The 19,761-nt window shown below is 46.6% G+C and overlaps 1 protein-coding gene across 7 annotated transcripts in view; it reads right to left on the bottom strand.

The window, feature by feature from the left end:
* Positions 1–1,431: 1,431 nt before the first annotated feature.
* Positions 1,432–19,761, bottom strand: part of SOBP (sine oculis binding protein homolog) — a 171,789-nt gene continuing 153,459 nt past the window's right edge. For 3 of the 7 annotated variants that reach the window (XM_070496637.1, XM_070496635.1, XM_070496636.1), the window contains exon 7: positions 1,434–19,014. The gene's annotated coding sequence lies outside the window, so the exon portion shown is untranslated. Of the gene's footprint in view, positions 19,015–19,761 lie in introns of all 7 variants that reach the window. The other 4 variants (XR_011497867.1, XR_011497868.1, XM_070496634.1 and 1 more) reach the window with 3 other exon arrangements.

The following is a 19,761-nucleotide window of genomic DNA, read 5'->3' as shown; positions in this document are numbered from 1 at the left end:
AGTAAATGGATGGTGGATGTGGGAGCTGGATTTCTCACAGTTGGAGAGAGAAGTTATGGATAAGAAGGGGGAAGCCTGGAATGAACCATGTGCTATTGGATTAGAATCTGAGACATCAGTATGAACTCATGTTTAACCTAATAAAGACGAAAATGGGTAACTACAGACAAAATTATAGATCTCTGTGCATATATTGGTTAGCATGCATACAGTTATTTCATAGCTCTGTCAGCTGAGAGGCCTAGAGGCAGTGACACTCCAGTTGTAATGAGCACAGCCATCACTCAGAAAGAAAGGAAGTGCCAAAATCAAAAGGATGGGGGCAAGTGGAAGGGGCACAGGAGCCAAACTGAAAGAGCTTCTGATGGCCAAGGCTGGAAGAATTTGAACAACAAAATAAATAACATAGTACATCCCAAAGTACGAAATAAACGTACACGAGTCCATGCTGATATAAATACGTGTGAATAAACAAACAATTAAATGAATAGAAAAGACAAGTCTTCCTTCCAGAAGAAATCCAGATAACATGTGTAAATATTCTGTCCTCTAGGAGGTAAAATTTAATTCTCCCTCCTTGAGGGTGGGATGGACTTAGTGACTTACTTCCAAAGACTAGAGAACGGAAAGCCAGGGGTGGGTGGGTGGGTCACTTTCCCATGGAAAAACCTGGCAAACACGACCTTGGTGGGGTGACAAGGTTAACTTCACCAGTGATCAGTCATGCTGTCAGAATGGATCCCTGCTATGATGTGATGAGAAGGGCACTTACCCTCTCTGGTCTTATTCCCAGGAAACATAACCCCAGTCTAATCGTGAGAAAGACAACGGCAAACCCAAATTAAAGGACATGCGACGAAACACCTAAGCAGTACTCCTCAAAACTTCAAGGTCACGAAGAAGAAAGAAAGAATAAGAAACTGTCATAGGCCAGAGAAGACTAAGGAGAGTTAATGAGCAAACACACTGGGGCCTCCTGGATTAGACCCTGGGACGGAAAAAGCACATTAGTGGAGGAACTATTGAAATCTCAACAAAGTCTGGAATTTAGTTAGTGGTTCACCAGTGTTGGTTTCTTAGTTTTGACATGAGTTTCATAACCCATGGTTATGTAAGATGTTAACAATAGGAGAAACTGGGTGAGGAGTATACGAGAACTTTGTGTACTCTGTGACTTTCTTGTAAATCTAGAATTATTCCAAAATAAAACATTTATGCAAAAAAACTATTTCCCTTAAAGTCAGGTTGAGTAGCAGGATGACCTCAGAATGCTAAGCAACACTGTAAGAAATAAGAAATAGAAATCGAACATATCAGGATCAAACGGGAAAAATAAAACTGGTATTATTTGATAGGATTGTTTACACAGAAAATCCAAAACAATAGACAAACTATTAGAACTAATAAGGCTCCAGTTAACAGCTATCAATACACACACAGACACACACATACACACATTTGTCTACATACCAGCAACAATTAGAAAATGTAGATATTCTTAAAGATACATTACAGTAGCAAAAAAAAGCTATAATTTATCTAGGAATGAATCAAATATAAGATGAGCAAAGTCTTTATAAAGAAACAAAATTTTTTATTGAAAGACATAAAAGAGAAACGGAATAAATGAAAAGACACACCATGTTCATGGAAGGAAAAATTCTATATCTTAAAGATGTCACTTTTGCACAGATTAATATATAACTTTGTAAAATTACAATGAAATTCCCATCAGAGGTTTTCATGGGATATTTTCAGGGTAGTTCACTTCCACCAAGAGATGGGTCACAGGAAAAGCTCCACAGAGCAATGACCAGTGGTGACAGCCTCGGCTCTTCTTTGACATCATCTCAAGGTGACGGGGTCTAGGCTTCAGTCCCCATTGACCCCAAAAAGGTGATGAGCACAGGAGTCTTAAGTCAGGCCTATGACGGGGATATATTTCAACATCAGCTGAATTCCATGTTTTTGAAAGAGGAGCAATGGAGAAACTTGTTTCCTGCTATTTCTATTGCTCAGGAACCAAAGCCTCTTCAACCCTCGGATCTGGCCAGCTAGGACATAATAAATGACCCCACCAGTGGAAAAAACGCCTTCATTTCATTCCATGAGTTTATAAATCACTATGTTACTCAGTTATCCCCTGACTTCATCTCATATTTTTCTCCATCACTCCACCATAGGGGATAGTGTCCTGCAGGAAAAAGTTACATTCTGAAATGTGCATTTCATCTTCTTCCAGTATGGAAAATCAGGCTCAGCGAAGAAGGAAGACCGAACAGCCACTGCCAGCTTTCCGCTTGGAAACAAGCCACGGAAAGGCATCCAGGAAGAAACTCATTGGAAGATGACTCTATCAGGCCAGATCAGGAGCTCACATCCCGTCTGAAGGAAGCCCTGTGACACAGCTCAGGTCAAACGAATCCCAAGACCCGCGCCAGTGTGTATACAGTACCTCATAGTTCGCAAATCATTTTGTCTCATTTGATCCACATAACAACCCTGTGACTATTGCCATTTGAAAAATGGGGACTATGGCATTTTACAGATGGAGAAGCAAACCCAGACTTCAAATTCAAGCAAACAAGCCAGAATGGACGTCCAGATTTTTTTTAAAAAAATAACTGTCCTGTATTCTTCTGTCTCCACACTCCGTACATCATGGCTTTCTGCAGCGTTATCCCCCTGTCCCCACCTGCGTTGACCTCTTCAAGCCACCATCGGGCTTGGTCGAGATGCCCTGCAGCGGCTATTTTATTCATCTGAAGGCACATAGAGGCTTGTGGCTTATCCACAGGCAAGACCGAGGAGGGGTGGCCTTTTGGTAACTTAATAATCATGCCCCTACTAATAACAAAGGCAACTTCTCCAAACAAAAAATTTCAAAGGGCAGCCAGCGACACCTTCTCTGTGCGCCAGGGCGTTCCTCAGGGCTGCGCTGGGAGCCGGCACCTGGCCAGCCCACTGCTGACACCTTGTGGCCGAGAAACAGAGTTCCAGACCAGTTCCTATCAGAATCACATGGAGAAAGGAAGCTGAATGCTTAGAACCAGCCAGCTATCCCTCTGTCCTTCCCGGGTTCCCCTGGCAACCCTCTCCTCTAAATGGTGCCAGGGCTGCTTAGGAGCTGCTGTGACCCTCAGTGGGTGGCTGCAGGGCTTCCTCAGGGCCTCGGCGGCCCAGCTCCTGCCAAGCCACGGTGGTAGTCACAGGGCCCTCTAGGTGGCACCTCTGCCCAAGGCAGTAACCAGCATGCATGGCACTCGCCAAACAACTGACAGATGAAACACAGATTTGCTCATAAAAATAGGCATGAACCAGACACCTGAACACTGGGTCTAGTTTGGGGCCCTGTGTCTGCCGCCGCGAACTGTGAGCATCAGGAGGCGGGCGGAGGACACTCTGCTGGAAATAGAGCTTGTGGCAAACGGCTCTTGTGACAGCCATTGAGGCTAATTACAATTTAGAGGCAAAAATCATCGAGGGCCTTGTTCTGACATCAGTGAGAAAACACTTCAAATTCTAAGGAGACACTCCTAGTAATAGGCCAGGGGTAACTTCTGATATCTAGATTCATACCCTTTTAGTCGAGGCATCTAAATATGGAGAGTCTTGTCATTGCTTTACGAGGCGGTGTGCAATGATTTTAGCTCAAGATATTTTTAAATATTCCTAACAGCAATCAGCAGTATGGCTGTGACTGGCTTAGTTCACTTAACGAGAATTTGAGGCGGTTCTATCTCAAACCACCGTGATCTTCCATTACTCTAAGTACTCTAAGGGTCCTGACGCAGGACGTTTCATCTCTAGCCCTCTGGCTCCTCACCAATAAAATGAAAAGTTTGAACAATCTGTATTTCTTAAAGTGTAGTTTGTGAACATATGTGCATCAGAGTCACACAATCTTATTAAAGACCCAGATTGCAAAGCCATGGGTCTAGAGTCTGGGATCTGCGTTTTAATCCATTTTTCAGGTAATTCTTATGCACTTATGTTTGAGAATCACTAAACAAGGTGACATGGGGTCTAAGATTTATTGAGACCTATTGTGCACCCAGTACCGACAAAAAAAGCTTCTTTCGCTCAAAGAGCCCACAGTCCCACTGAGAACATAGACAAGAGAATAAACGGTGTAGCAAAGGACAGCAAACGCTATGGGAGAAATGAGGAGGGAGTGGGTGACTGCCTGGGGGCTTCATCCCTGAAGGCTTCCCAGGGGAGGGGACGCTGGAGTTGTCTGGAAAGATGGGTTCACCAGGCGCACAAAGGGTGCTGCTTCCGGAGGTCAGGAGGGGCAGCGCAGACCTCGTGAGCAGCATGTGACTTTCCGACACCGTCCTAGGGCTGGGACTGTCAGGGATCTGAAGCCCCACCCCTCCAGGGAGGCCAGCATCTGTAAGAGGAGAGGAACACGCTCAGGATTAGCCTGCGTTTTCATTTGATCCAAAAATGGATCCGGAGCTCTGGTAATCTCATCCTCTCCTTCCAAAGCAGCGAGAGGTCAGGTCCTCACCGAGGGAATGGCCAGGGCGGGGCTGGGGCAGCGTCCATCGCAGCTCGCCGGTGGGAGGCCCGTGGGAGTGTCCACAAAAGCGGGCCTAAGCTTTCGTGCCAGCAAATGACTTTCTTAATAAAGGGTCATTTTAAGTAACAGTTCTTTTTCTCCTTATTTCTCTTTCCCCTTTTTCCCTTTTATCCTCTCAATTTCTTTAACTATCTAATATTTTGAAAATATTTAGTTTCTGTCACTTTTGGAAAGACGTACGCCCTGCAAAAAACCTTTAGTTACGTACTACATAGAATCTGACCCACGCTCTTACATCCACCTCGAGCCCTCAGCATGAGTCCTGCCCAGGCCTCCTTACCTTCCTACCTAGATGGCTGCTGACCTGGTCTCCTGGGCCCAGTGCCTTGGGCAGACTCTGAAACAAAGCACAGCAGCCTGTCCCTCTCCTGCCAGCGGGGTGCTGGCGGCTGCTCCGGTCAGCTCACAAAAGCCCATTCTAAATTTTCAGGAATTTTGTGAGCTAGTTGCTAAATAGAGACATGATTAAAAATTAAATTATACAGATGACAATTAAATAAGTTATGTTAATAACAAAGGAAACAGACACTCAAAATGCACCACTCCCCAATTATTTTACCACGTTATAGTGTTATCTATGCTCTTGAGGTTATTTATGTCCATTATGTCTGAATAGTGGAAATACTGTATAAATTGAGGTGCTGCTACCACGAGTCCTGCCTACTCTGAGTTCAATGACACCATGTTGTTAGCTTGAAATTGATCATGGTGAAAATATTTACACCATGGAAATCAGCATATGCTAGAAATCAGGCCTTCATTTATTATTTTGTTGATTGCCTAGACTTACGGAAGTGATGGAAAATGTTAATAATGAGGATTAAACTTTAAAATATGTAGTGTCTATGGCTGTTACACTGTGAGTGGCAAAAAAATTTGAAGTGCTATTCTCCCAGTATTTGAAAACTAATATCTGATTTAGAAAAGAAGTTGCTCATGTCATTAATGAATGGACAAATTTCCAGCCTCTATCATTGTGGTTCCAGTTCTGTCTTACGTGTTAACATATGAGAAAACATCATTGAACACTTATTCAGCAATGGCAATCAGGTATAGGTACAAGAATTCAGCACAAATCAACAAAAGCATTTTGTGACAGCCTATTTGCTTTATAGAATTTATAACAGAGTGGTGTATATTTTATTATTATTGTAAATTGTGTGCTACACATCCTTAATATCAGCAAAATTTTCAACAAACTTGTATACACATGCATTTTTTTCCCCAGAGAGCCCATAGTTAAACATTTACCAGTGCAACATTAATTTTCTTTGGGCTGTACATCTGTGGACCACAACTCATACCCCTGTAGCAAAAGCTTGAGTTGGTTTTAATTGACATGGTGGCCTCTGGAAGGAGCACTAGATTAAGAGTTCATAAAGACCCAGGTTCTCATCTTGATACTGCCCCTTGCTAGCTATCTGCCATTGGCCAAGTCACTCAGCCTTTCTCTGTATCTCAGCGCCTCATGTGCAGAAATGGGTGCAGGGAACAATAGGAACAGCAAAGTCCCTTCCAGCTGTAACCTGTTATGAGTTATGAATATATGAGAAAGAGATGATTCCAAAGTTGCAGGAATGGAATCCATGAGGTTTGGGTAGTGCAAACACACCAGCCTAAGGATTCCCAACTGTAAACTTCAGTGCACAGTGTCATCTGTGAGGTCACAGATGTGTGTAAAATACCCCCATGTTGTTTGATTACCATACTTTCAATAGGAGTGACGTGAAATCCAGGCAAAGGAGAGGAGAGAAGACTTACCCATAAAGAATGTCTTTGAAGGCCTGTCAGTTTGAGATGAAATATACTTCTGCCTGTGGGGACGGGAGGGAGAAAAATGTACTAAATGCGCTCCTCAGGCAAGGGCACTGCTGTTCTAACTTCCTCTGCCCCTGCCCCTCTCCCGCTGGACTCAGCTTTCCTCTCCTGTGGGATACCCTGGCCATTGGGCTCTCCCCACACAGCAGGTATCTCCACACCCAAAGAGTGATGGCCCGCAAAGTATAACAATTAAATAGAAAGCACTTTATAGCTCGCACAGTTCCTTTGGGTCTTCACAATGTTGGGCAGGAAACGGTTAAGCAGGGCCCGGCCTGAGCCTGGGCAGTCACAGGCAGGGGAGGGGCTCCGATTAATAACACTGCACAGGAAGTGTGGGCCTCCTTCTCTCTGCCCAATGGGGAAATCCATTTTCAATTCTGACCTCAATGAGGAAGTTACTCTTCCTGCCAAAAGGAGTGGAGTAGAACTTTCTCCATCCCCACAGCACAGCAGAACCAGAAGACAGAGGGCAGACAGAGACAAACAGCACAGAGGGCAGAGCAAAACCTGGGAAGGGATGGGCAGGAGGTTGATGGAGACAACCTCCTTTAGCAGTGCAGAGATAAGATAACACTCATGGCTCCCTCACTGAAACGGAGCACAGGCTGGGAAACAAGACAATGCTACCAGGTGTGGAACAGGAATAGCGGGAGACTCAGAAAAAGGTCCACAAAATCTAGAAGAGTCTAGACACACCAGACCACACTGCTTGTAGCTTCCTTAGCAAAGAGTAAATGAAAGGCACACCTGAAGTCCCCTGGGTACGTTTTATTACAGTATATATTTTTTAGCTAATACATGATAAAAACATATATACTTCTTATCCCATGTTTCTGTCTTTATAAAATCCCAAGTTGAAGAACCCCTGTGGAAATTGTTTCAGATTGACAGCTGGCTCAGGAAGATCCTGACCTTACGGTCCACGTCCAGGATCTGATGCTTAGAGTGAAAAGAACCAGGTGAGCAGCCCTGCCCCCTTGCACCTTGTGGAATGTGATCTTCAGGAGGTCTGTCTCCACCTCGGTGTGCAACACATTTACACGCTCACACACTTTACCAACCAAGGTCCAACCAGGAAAACAGAAAGCATCTCGGGCATTTATATGCAAGGGAATTCAATGAAGGGGACTGGCTACACAGGTGATGGTGAGCTGAGAAGCTGGACAGGTGACAGTGAGGTAACCTTGAGGCTGAAGGGACAAAGGGAGGAGGCCATTGTGGGAGCTGCAGTATTAAGGGCTTTCCAGAGGAGACTGGAGAAATGGCAGAGAGGAAGAGGTTGCTGGAGAAGCTGCCTGAGGCAGAAAGAGAGGGAAAGAAATACCTTCTCCCAAGTTCCCATTGGCTGAACTCAGCCAGGGTCAGGGGCCCTGCCATGCGAGGCAGAACAGGAAACGTGAAGGAATGGGTCTGAGGGAAAACAGGCCCAGAGCTAGCATATATACTAGCATTTAATTCTGGAAGTAGCCCTAAGGGTAGGTATTATAATCTCCATATCACTGTTGGAGAAACCAAGCCTTGGAGACATTAAAACAAACACAGCCAACAGCACACAGTAGCAAATGGTGGAGCTGAGACAGAAACGTCAATCTTCCATCTGTACACCACACTCTGTCCATCCTCCTAATTTGGTCCTGCAGTGGGGTGGGGGGCAGGGATGTCTCTTGGGTCACATAGCACTTCCAAGTTACCAACAGTAGCGATCCTTAACCTCCTGCTCGTTCCTGTGCCAGGAGCCACAGTCAGGGCACCACATGGTGCTCTGGCATGAGGGGAGGCCATTGTGGGCCAGGACTGCCAGCCAGGGAGGTGGACTCATGGAGGGTCTCGCCCAACCTCCCTGAACCTCCATGAAAGCCCTCTGTGTGCTCTTCAGAAGGCAAAGCAATGGCCCAACACGAAGGCTATGCCAGCTAATTATCTAGCCCTCCTTCTGCTCCCTGGAAGCCCCGGCCCTGTGGACGGGCCAGCGTTCTGTGTTTCTGATGTCAGATGGCCTGGTTCCACCTCTCAGTGGGGCTGGTATTTGGTTGATCCTTCAGGCTCCTACTTGGCTCATAAACCACAAACATCTGCTGGGGTTCTGGTTGGCCTGTAGCAGACTTCAGAGTGCAGAGGGATGGAGAAAAGGTGAGGAAAGGGAGAGGGGAACCGGAGGGGAAGGGAGGGCGAGAGAAGCCGTTCTGGGGGAGTTAATCAGACGGTGTGTGATAGAGGAGGCTTCATCAAGCCAGAGCCTTGATCAACCTCCCAAAGAAGGGAAAGGCAGAAGAGAGGACGCATTTTCATGGAGCTTTGTTGGAAAGCCTGAAGTAGAGTCTGTGGATGCTCTTCCGCCATTGCTTTGCTTCCGCCAACTGTTCCTTTTCTCACCAGTTGGCTATTATTTTCTAACGCATTTTGATAATTACTTTATCAATCAAGAAAGATAAACAAAAGCCTAAAAATACATCTGAGTAAATGAGTTCCCAGAGCCAACCAATCTTCAGTACTATGATTTTTCAACGGGCGTGTTTGGGGGTGTACGGGTTTGATTCCTCACTCATTGGTGGTTCACTAGAGTATGTTCACCAACCTCCGCCTTCCTGGCGCTCCTCTGTAGGGCCAAAGAAATTCAATGAATCAAGGAAATGCTCTCCAAGAAAAATAAACACCCTAAAAAGACTTGCCTAAAATCTTATCCTTATTAGAATGACTCTGCTTTTGATTTGCTTATTAAATCAACAGAATATTGGGTCAAGAGTTGAGGGAGCACTTCACAAGCCACCTTTTAACAAAGTAAAATGCGGGGAGTTTGTATCATTGCAACTGTTTAGAAAGAAAAGTGTCAGTTACTCAATGAATAGAGCTCATATTTCAGAAGCCAAAATGTTGTCTAGAGATGCCCTGTGAGCGACTGGATATAAACCCAGGCCATTAGCCTCCAGTATACCTCACCAAGAGGCCCAGCCCTGCCTGGCTTATTAAGAGCCCTGGAGATAAGCTAATGAGCACTGTATTGGGGGAAGAGGCATTAGCCTCAACTTCTGCCTCAGTCCTAAATCTATGACTTTGGAATGAAAAAGTCATGGAATAAAGCACCCTAGTGACCCATTGGAAAGGCTTTTGTGACAGACCCCACCTCCTCCCAAATTTCCATTTCCCAAAGTCACTGTCGCCCACCACGAGAGGATCTGGGTTTCCATTCCTGTCACGAACAGCACAGGACTCACATATTCAGGGACTATTCTCGACAATCCAAAGCAGGTACTACAGGGATATGGGACCTGAAGGAAACCATCCAATTTATAGCTGCTCACGTAAAAACCATCAGAAGAATTGTGGAATGATTCTCCATATGGTGCCCTGAAGCTTCCAAAAACTATATGAGAAAGGGGCTTGGAAGAAATTCTTTCCTTTTCGGAGACAAGAAAGGTCGAAGCCAAGCATCTGCGGCAACCTGGAAGACTCCTCCCTGACACCCACCCCCACTGCATCCCCAGGGGTGGCCTGGAGGACCAGTCTGTGATGCCGCCCAGGCACACGGGGTCACCGACATTGGCTTGTTAGGCTTTTCCATTAACCAAGCTTATGTTTTCTAGTATAAATGAACTCTACAGTTACATTGTGTGGAAGCTTCGGGACATGGTTTGCCAAATGGAAAAACATTTGGAGGTTGGGAAAATATCTTGCACATAAATTACTGAAGGCACAGAGAATCTAAAAGAGGGTTGAAATCAGAAGCCAAGGAAAAGCCGGGAGGGTGCCAAAGTAAAAATGGAGAGAGAGAGAGAGACGGGGGAAAGCGACGTAATGATTTCTCTTAATGACCTGCCTTCAGACCGAAAAGGCAAGTTTCTAAGCCATATTTGAGCCTCATAAAAGCCATGTGCCTGAGGATTAGGAAATATACTTTAAATGGCTAGATCAAGCCCCCATTTTTTATCCTTTCTGAGTGGAGCTCTCCATTGATTATGTTAAGTGCTGGCCACTGGTAAGAAACACAAAAAGCTCATTGTCTTTGACTGTGGCAAAGGCCAGTTACACACTTGTTAATTTCCTGATTTATGACACTGAGGAGATGGAACTGAGAACAGTGTTTCCTGTCTGTCTCTCTCTGTCTCTCACTCACTCAGTCTCTCTCTTTCTCTCTGTCTCTCTCTCTTGCTGTCTCTCTTTTGGTGGTGGTGGTGGAAACTATTAAAACAGAGGCAGATCAGGAAGTTTGTGATAAAGAGAAGCCAGGCTCTCGTCTGACATACAATCTCCCTCTTGGCTTAAGTAAACTTGCTCCTTAAAGGCCTGCCATCAACAGACTCGGGCTCACGTTTCACCACTAAATCTGAGTCAACAATCTCTAATCTGGACACTGGGTTCGGAATCCAGGCTCAGGTTGCACTTGGAAGCTGACAGCAGGGACGAGAGTGGAGAAAAATACAGCCTTTGTTTCTGGTTTGATCGTCCCCACCGAGCGGAGCTGAGGTCATGTGTCATTTTCTGTCATCAACAAGATAGAACTTTGCACTTCCCTGGCCCTGAAATGGCTCTCCTGCCATTTATATGAAGGCCAAGGAGTGCTCTGCCCCAGGTTTTGAGGGCCAAGTTTGTGGAGAGCTTAGATTTGGAGTCCTTTTCATCTTTCTGACATGTGATACCGTGACATAGGCAGCCCTTGCTGGGTTGCTAGGCAGATATACAATTTCTGAAAAGTTACACCCGGAAAACGAAAACCCCGGGCTGGATTAGCATTTCACAAAGAACAGGGATAAAATGTGTAGCAGTTAGGCTAAAAAGCTAAAAAAAAATAAAATAAAAAAGAATTAAAGTTTCATGAAAACAAACTCTTTTTTTAAAGGATCAATAAGTATAAAAGTATCTTATTGCGTTCCTGGCCTTTGGTCCCGAGCCCTAATCCAGCTACTGTATGTGAAGTCGACATTGTGAGCCAACCGGCAGAGACTGGGAAGGAAGGTCTGGTGCAGTGTGGGGGTTTGGGGGTGCCAGGGAGTGTGAAATAAAAAAAAACTCTGTTTTGTGCTGTTGTTTCAGAAAACTGTTCTTTCTTTCTACCTATAATTGTTTGCATTGTTTTTATTTTGTAATGGTCTTGCCCTTTCGTTTAAATCAACCTAGAAAGAAGAAAACAAATTACCACATAGCCTAAAGGTTCTGGATACATATCCGAAGGCATCCACCTTCCCTTTCTTCATCGAGGTCAATGGGCATGGCTTCCACAGCTCGCTCACTCACATGCCAGCCTTCCCTTAACAAAAAGTTTTTTCAAGTATTTCTAATAACGGAAACGATCTTATATGGAACATTTAAATGGAATGTGAGGTGTTCACACCAGAAGTAGGAGGGGGAAATTTAGGGGTTACCCTTATTACCCCGAGACTCAGTGCTTCCAGCTGAGGCTGTACACTACTCCTCTGGTGCCCTTCCCAAGCTGGCCTTGTCACACAGCTGGGTAGGTGGTGGCCCCTCACCTGCTGCTCTGACACCATGGGCTTCCCAGCAGCCTCACCTGCTGAAGCTCTGGAGGGAAGCCCAGAACAGGAAATGGGAAAGGGCGTTTTGAAGACACAGAGGATGTGGAGGAGATTCAAGGGACCCAACTAATTCTTCACCCACAGGGCATGGGAAGCAGAACAGTCAGGATCCATGGCCCAGAAAACTCAGTCCTTCCACACTGAGTGAGTGCTGCATGCTAGGTGCACATAGGGAATGCAAAGATGAATTAGCCCTGGTCCTTGCCCCCAGGCTCTTAGAGGAAAGCAGATGAGTGGAAACAGGCACAGTAAAGAGCTGTGGAGGGAATCCCCTTGAGCGTTCCCCTTGAGCATTGTTGGATCATGAGGCTGGCTCTGTTTGCAAAGAAGAGTTCTATCCAGGACAGGAATTTATTGGAGGTTAAAGAAAATATTGGCAATTGACTTTTTCCATAACTCAAGAGATGGGAACCACTTTTGTGCTCTTCTGCATGACTTTCAGGGTTGATGCTCCAGTCAGTCTCAATGAGATGACATATGTGAAAGTGACTGTTGTAAAACTTGGCCACACAGGAGGTACTCAATTCAATGCTCCTTTATTCATGCATGCAGGCATCTGTCCGGCCACAAGAGAGAGGCCAAAATGCGAGTGTGCTGGTTAAGTGTGGGCCTTGGTAACAGACTGCCAAATGCAATTCCAGGCTTTGCCCTTACTAGGCTTCTATGTGCTCAGTTTCCTCATCTGTAAAGTGGGAATAATAACAGTACCCACCTCACAGGGTTGTTGTGAGGCATAAATAAAATAATGCAATGGAAAGGCATTTAGTACCCATTGGATAAATGTCCACTAAGATTAGCAGTGTTGTTCATTCCTTCTTTGGGGGTTCACTCTGCTGGTTTGGCAAAACTCTGCATATGAAGAATGGGTGAGGAAAGAGGGCATTATCCATTCCCACAGGTCTGGAAGGATATCATCAAGCATGTGTGCCATTGGCTGATTCAGAGTCAAACGGAATTAAGACCTGAGTTGACGCCGTATTTCTGGGGCTGTGGTGCCATCAAAAGAGCCCTGCATGTGGGGGCAGAGGATTTAGATCTTGGCTCTCCTACCTACTAGCCGAGGGACCCGAGCAGATCCCTAACCTTCCTGGACTGTTCTTCCTCATGCAGAAATGAGGATCGCACAGCCTATAGCGTGTGGCTTTGTGAGAATTGCCTGAGATAGTCTGAGTGACTGCCCCCATTGTGGGGTCTGGCAATGTGGACACTTTCAATATTTCTGTCCATTTGTTCGGTTAGCTAGTCGACCAGGGATCCAGTGACCCCACCCAAAAGTGCCTGTGTGGCTTGGATTCAGGCCCCTGTGTTCTGGGCAAAGTAGCACAGCCCCGTGTGGCCCTGGCAGCTCCACGGCTGCTCTTGTTGGGCGTCCCTTCACCTATCCAGTCAAGGGCCATGCGAGAAAGCCCAGCTTGCAGCTCAGAAAGTCAGAACAGTAGGAAATGGAAAACAGCCCCTGGCCCAAACGCTCCCTCTCTCCCTGCCCCAGGAACGTTAACGTGGTGGCCAAGTGCTTCTCTCTCCTCTTCTTCCCACTGAGCTGCTGCACAGGCCCCCATCCCTTCTCCCTCCCACTTTATTGACAGATATATTGACAGTTGGATTTTTGGCGGTGTTCAAAACCAGGTGTCAGGAGCAGCAGAGGTAGATATTTTTCTCTCCAAACACCATATAAAGGTCAAAGATGTTTCAATCTCATGGTTTAGGCACCAAGTAAATGACCTGAACTTTGCCCTATGACCTGAACCGCCAGGCGTCCTGGGCCCTGATGAGGCAGCTCAGCGCGGCCATGGGGAGCGTGGGTGCTGGAGCCCACTGCTGGGTTCTGCCTCTTCCTCTTTGCGGCGCCTTGAGCCCTGCAACTTCATGCCTCAGTTTCTTCGGCTATAGAATGGGGATGTAGATAATACCAGTGCCTCCCTCACAGGGCTGCTATGAGAGTTCAATAAGTGAACGTGGGCACAGCTCGAAGATGGGGCTGCGCACCGAGTAAGCACCTAAAGGACGTGAGCTATTTTCCGTTTCTCAGCTGAGGCCCCTCCTTTCACTAGAACAACCGCATACACTGGTGACAACTGTTCATTCCAGCCACAGTCAAGAGGACAGAATGAGAGGCCCTTTCTGGGTACTGAAGATTAACTTTCCATCTATAAGTGTGCCCAAGGATCGAGGAATTATCTGATCTCTAAGGCTCTTTTGGGTAAAAAGTATAATATTCCGTGACCTGGAATCATTGCACAGCACAGAAACCAAAGAGCAGTGACTGAGTCTTGTCCCCTCGTGTCACTCCTTGTATTGAAAAGAAGCCCAAAGATGCACTGACCGACTGCTGAGTCGGGGGTAACACCAGCACCTCCCTCCCCTGAGCACCAGAAACGAAACGAAACTCTGCAGCCTTTCTGGGCTTGCTGCACAGCTGGTTTTCAGGGTTTTACTATCCTATCATTAGGCTAGTAGGATAAAAGGGCCTCCACTCAGCCGACATTTCCCATTTCAAAGGTGGAGAAGAGCTCTTCAAGGATGCAAAGTTAGGAAGGCCACAGTGGCCACCTTCTAGGACCCTGGATGACACGGGAAGAGCAGTGCGAGCAGTGGCCTCAGTCTGTCTGAACAAGAGCCACAGAGCCTGAGGCAGAAGCGATTAATTGCAACTCAGGAAAATCAGACTTGGCTTCGCAGAGGGGTGGCATGTAAATTGAGCTTTGAAGGGGGTGGCTTATTAATTGTATTAAAAATAATCATAATAACTTCCCATGTGCTGGGCCTAGGAGATACAAGGCAAATAAGACAGGATCCCAAACCTCAGGAACTTTGGAAACTAGCAAAGGGCACAGAAAGCTGAGCAGCTGGACAAGCAGAGTGTGATGTGCACTGGGATGGAGGTGGGCATGGAGGGGTACCTGCCCTGGCAAGGGAAGGGAGGAAGTGGTGCCCGCAGGTTACCCAGGAGAGCATCACCCCAGTAGCTGGCTGAGCCTTGATGGGCTGCAGAAATTGCCCAGGGAAGACAGGGGAAGACATTGAAGGCAGAGGCAGCTCCGTGTGCAAAGATGTAGAAGGAAGAAAGAGAGCAGAGGTGTCAGGAAGCAGCTCCTAACTCAGCATGGGGAGTGCAGGCGGGGCTGGCAGGCAGGGAGAGGCCAGCAGGGGCCAAAGCTGGGGGGTCTTGGCATGCCACACTGGGTCTGTGGCTTTGCCTTTGTAGGGCACAGGGAACCACTGAAGAGCTGTAAGCGGGGTGTGGCATGTCCCAGGGTGGGGTCCTGTTGAACTGATCAAGGAAGCTACTAAGACTCTCGCCCCTGGGGTGGAGGAGTAGCAAAGGAGGGGAGGAGTCGGCTGAGTCTTGAGTGCCTTTGTACCTGGGCCTCAGCCCTGGCCTTTGGCTGTGGCAAGTGGACAGCATGAGCTGGCACCTACAAGTCTGCTTGAGGCTCAAGGGAACACCTGCAAGAAGAGAGTGGGTTGCAAGGCTGTGAATCAAGGCTCCAGATGTGCAATTATAGACACCCTGGAAAACACTCAGAGTGATCCCTGGTGAGACCAAGAAGTGGTCCATCTTGTCCACAGCCTTGTTCTCTCATTCCATGTAAGCTCTGCGGCAGGGGCTATGAGCTCTACTCTTTTCTAGTCTCCACCCCCAGCATGAGACATGGGACCTTGGGTTCGGCGGGGCTTTACCAACAAGGAAGGCACTGCCTGACTCGTTTCTCAGAAAGCGGAGTGGCCTCAGCACTTCCCCACACTCAGTATGGTATGTGAGCAGCAACTGTTAACACTCAACTTTCTAGCTTAGTTTAAAATGAGGGCCACTTTTCAACAAAGCTGAATCACTGCCACAAACTGACAGGAAGTCAAAATGACAATTCATGGAGACGTCAACAGTTTTTCTTCAGATTGGATCCGGTAATAAAAGGAAAATAAAAGGACCTTTCTCACAGAGTCACCATGAAAATGAAATGAGGCTAATGTCCATACGCTCACCACTTGCTCATAAGTATTTGCGTTATGATTTCTATGTAATTATTCTATGTATTATTTCTCTTTATATATAGTTTTGATGGACTAAGAGGATTTCGCACTCAGGGAACACTCAGATTAAGAGAAAGAAGGGAAGGAGGAAAAGGTGTGCCGATGTCTAATGAGATGCCCCGGAATCTTTTCATGTTGGAACAAAGGTACCTTTTGTTTCCAGAAAGGTCAAAATATTTGCTCAGCAATCTTGGACTACAGCACAAAAGCAAAATCGATATCCTGGACAATTGACTCTACGGCCAAGTCCAGATGAATAACGCTAACAGGCACTTTGCACCAGACAGCCACAGCTGAGCATCCGGGTCCTGGCACGTCCTCACCTGGGCCTGAGGAGTTCCCATGGAGTCATAAACACAACCCCACACCAGGAACCTCTGAGATTCCCTCAGGCTCCACTAGAGAAAGAAACCAGGTATCCAGAAGCCTCTGCTAGGATGGCTATTTGGAGAAAATTGCTGATGGTGCCTAAGCTTTTAATGAACATTCGTTTTTTTGACAAGCTAAACCAATTCAGTGTGGGACTCTGGACAAGTCAATTCACCTTTCTAGGCTTCAGTTTTTTCACATGTAGAACAAGAGGACTAGACTAGATCTACATTGACTAGAGCCAGGTATTAATGTACTTTCTACCTTAGAAACTTTCTGATGTTTAATTCAGGTACCAAAAAAAATCCAGATTGACCCCTCCCATTCATACAAACCACCTCCAAGTAGATGCGACTGATCGGAGGGGAACCCACGGGCGAAGTTTGCATCCACTGTGCGGTGCTTCTTGAGCCTTAGATCCAAACCCTTGGAGCCAAAAAAGACCGGGACTTAGAATTCGGGAAGGGACACCACAGTCTACAGGCCCAGGAACCGGCTCTACACGCAGTGTGTGTTGTCAACAATGGACGTGGTGGGGAAGCAGACCCTGGAACACACGTGTGGGCTCTTGTTCACAGAGCAGCATGATCCACAGCAGGTTGGGAAGGGCCAGTGTCACCCCAATATCTCAACATCTTTTAAAACATACTTACTTTATTTCTAAAAATTTTTCCCTCGGGGAAAGAAGTGAACATCTGTAACAAGGAACATAACAACAATAGTCGTAATAATGAGAAAAGCAAAATCAGCACATGTAAGTGCATTTTTTTTTTCTTAGAGATTTATTTTCGTTTGATGAATCTGACACCGGTCAGGGAGAGAGGAGAATGTGGGGGAGCCCAGCATGGAAATGAGCACCCGGAGGAGGGGTGCAGGTTCCTGCGCGGGGACTCGGTGTTGGGGTGGGTTGGTTGGTTGGTGGAATTTGTTGCCGGAAGTTTTCCTTTTGTTTACGTTTATAAATCTCTCCCTGGGCTTGCGAGCTTCCCCTCCCTCCCCTCCCTTCCCCTGCCCCCCAATTTCATTTTTAAAAAGCGAGCTCGCTCGCCAGGTGTGTCCCCCAAGCTCTCACAGCTCTAATAAATAAGGAGCACCTGTAAAACAGTAGCTTGACTTGTTAAGTGACTCTGTACAAAGGAGAATATAGAAACACAGTATGTACACTGCACCCACGGCCCCGGGGGCTCTAAGGCCGGCGCGACACCGTCCCAGCCTCACCCGCCGCTGCCCGCCACCCCTCCTGCTGCCGGCTCAGCGGCCCTGTGGGCAGGGGGCACCCGGACCCCTCCAGAGGGAACAATTGCTTTATTTGAGTTAGTAAACAGATACACTGAATCACAAGGTGATTTGATTTTTTTTTTTTTTAGTTTTCTTCTTTTTTTGGATTTTTTTCTTATTTTTTCTCTTTTTTTTTTTTTTCTGTACTCATCAGAATGGGATACTCCACGACTGTCTCACCGACTCAGTGCCAGTACACATGCTCTAGAGGACTTCTGGACTCGCAGCTACAACTGTACAAGTGCACACAAGAAAATCTACCCTGTTATCCTCCACCCACTGATTGAGGATCCAATTGCACATTTCTCTTAACCATGACAGGAGAAAGCAAACAGTGAAACAGAATCATGGGTGATCTTTCTCACTTTCCCTCTTGTTTTCATTGGTTTGTCCATACCATTCTAATTATCATGAAAGGGCTCTGCGTATAGAGAGATTGCTTCACTGACTTCCTGGATCACCGAAAACCATCAGGGTTGAAATTTCATCCAAGTCTTTCGTGACGCCCAGCAAATATTCCCTCTCGGATTATTTTACACCTAGAGGGCATTTTGGTCTTCAGTTCAACACTCTTGCTCTGTTCCCAAATGGGGCGCTATTTAGGGGAATTTAAAGAGAAAGCTGAGAAGAATAAACATTTACCGAGTTCTCTTGGCATTCAGTCTCTGAAAAACCACAGTATAAACTATTCATGCTGCTTCTTACATCTGTCAAATCGAAAATTAAAAGCCATAAAAGTGTAACACTGAAAATATGGCATTAAAAAGGATAAAGGTGGCCTTTGTAAAAATAACAAGAAAAGTATATTAGCCAATAAAATATTCTAACTCTTCATTTAAAAGTGCATCCTGGGCAGGACAGAGATGAATCTGAAGCGTTGGGACTCCAGTATGATCCCTCTCCGCCGTCAAAACGTGGACAGTATAGGTCCAAAACCGTACAATGCAAATCACAATTCTTAGTGTAGCAGCAAAACCACAGCAGTTTTTAAAAAGATTAAAAAAAGATTTTTGTTTTCAAATCCATATCATCTTCCAGCCTCACCCTCTGAGCCTGGAAGATGGAGCGGGGAGAATACCTACATTGGTCCTTGTGGCTTGTTGGTGTTTTGTTTTTTTAAAACCAGGGGCGAAATCCCTAAGTTCCTCTGGGAGAAGCAGAGATGGTGGCAGCAGGAAGGCTGGGCCCGCTTGGTGGGTCCAAGACGTGCTGGCTTCTCTGGGCTAGAGGCCACGGAGGGAGGGCTGCTTCCTCTGAGATGCTTAATGACAGGAAGCGGCTTTATTTGCTTGAGTTTTAGCCAGAGGGGGTGGTGAGCTGACCAGCTGGTGTCATTGGATGGTGTGACATGGTTTGCTCTGCGCCCTCTCTCCATGCAAGGTACCCTGTGAGTGAGCGTTCCTGGAAAAAGAGGAGAAGGGGCCTGTCAGCATCTACTGGACCAAACCAGCCCCCCCGCCTCCCACGCTGGGGAGAACCCAGGCATGAGTCAGACCAGCACACTCTCCAGCCATCAGGTCAGACCTAAGATGAGTCCCTAAAATTAAGGCAGCACAGCGTGATTTCGACATGACTTTCATTCACGGTTCTGCTCAGGATGCAGCCCTGCCAGCTCTGCGTGAGGAAATGAAACTCGAGTCGCTTTTTGGAATACCACAATGAGCATGGTGCACCACGCCCTCACCCAAAGACCACAACAGCATCCTTTGCGACCTGGCAACTTTCACCCTCCACGTTACTGCACGCTTAACTGGCAGAAGGTCTTCTGAGTTGCCCAAGGTCACCCCAAAGCCAGACAAGCCTGGAGCTCCAGACCTCACCCCTGTACTCCATGCCCTGGTGTTTACTGCTAAGGAGGAAAGCCAAGAGATTCACTTTTTAGGACATGAAAATTTACTGTGGACACATAGACCTCTCTTCCTATGGTTTCCTATGGAGGCAACTAAGCTGGCAGAAATGCCCCTCTCTGTGGGTCTTGCTGACAAAGGTGAGCCATTCACATCTCTTCATATCCTAACCAAACAGTAGCACAGGACTGGAAGACAATAAACCAACCAGGCCTTGGAATCCCAGGGCAGATGTTCTAAACAGGATTGTTCACCTGGGGAATGCCCACCCCAACTCCACCACCACCGTTAGGCTCTGCTT

This window comes from Equus asinus, chromosome 24 (genome assembly GCF_041296235.1).
Source record: "Equus asinus isolate D_3611 breed Donkey chromosome 24, EquAss-T2T_v2, whole genome shotgun sequence".
Taxonomy (NCBI): domain Eukaryota; kingdom Metazoa; phylum Chordata; class Mammalia; order Perissodactyla; family Equidae; genus Equus; species Equus asinus.
The sequence above is the reverse complement of the archived record's forward strand: the minus strand, read 5'-3'. Positions and strand labels throughout refer to the sequence as shown.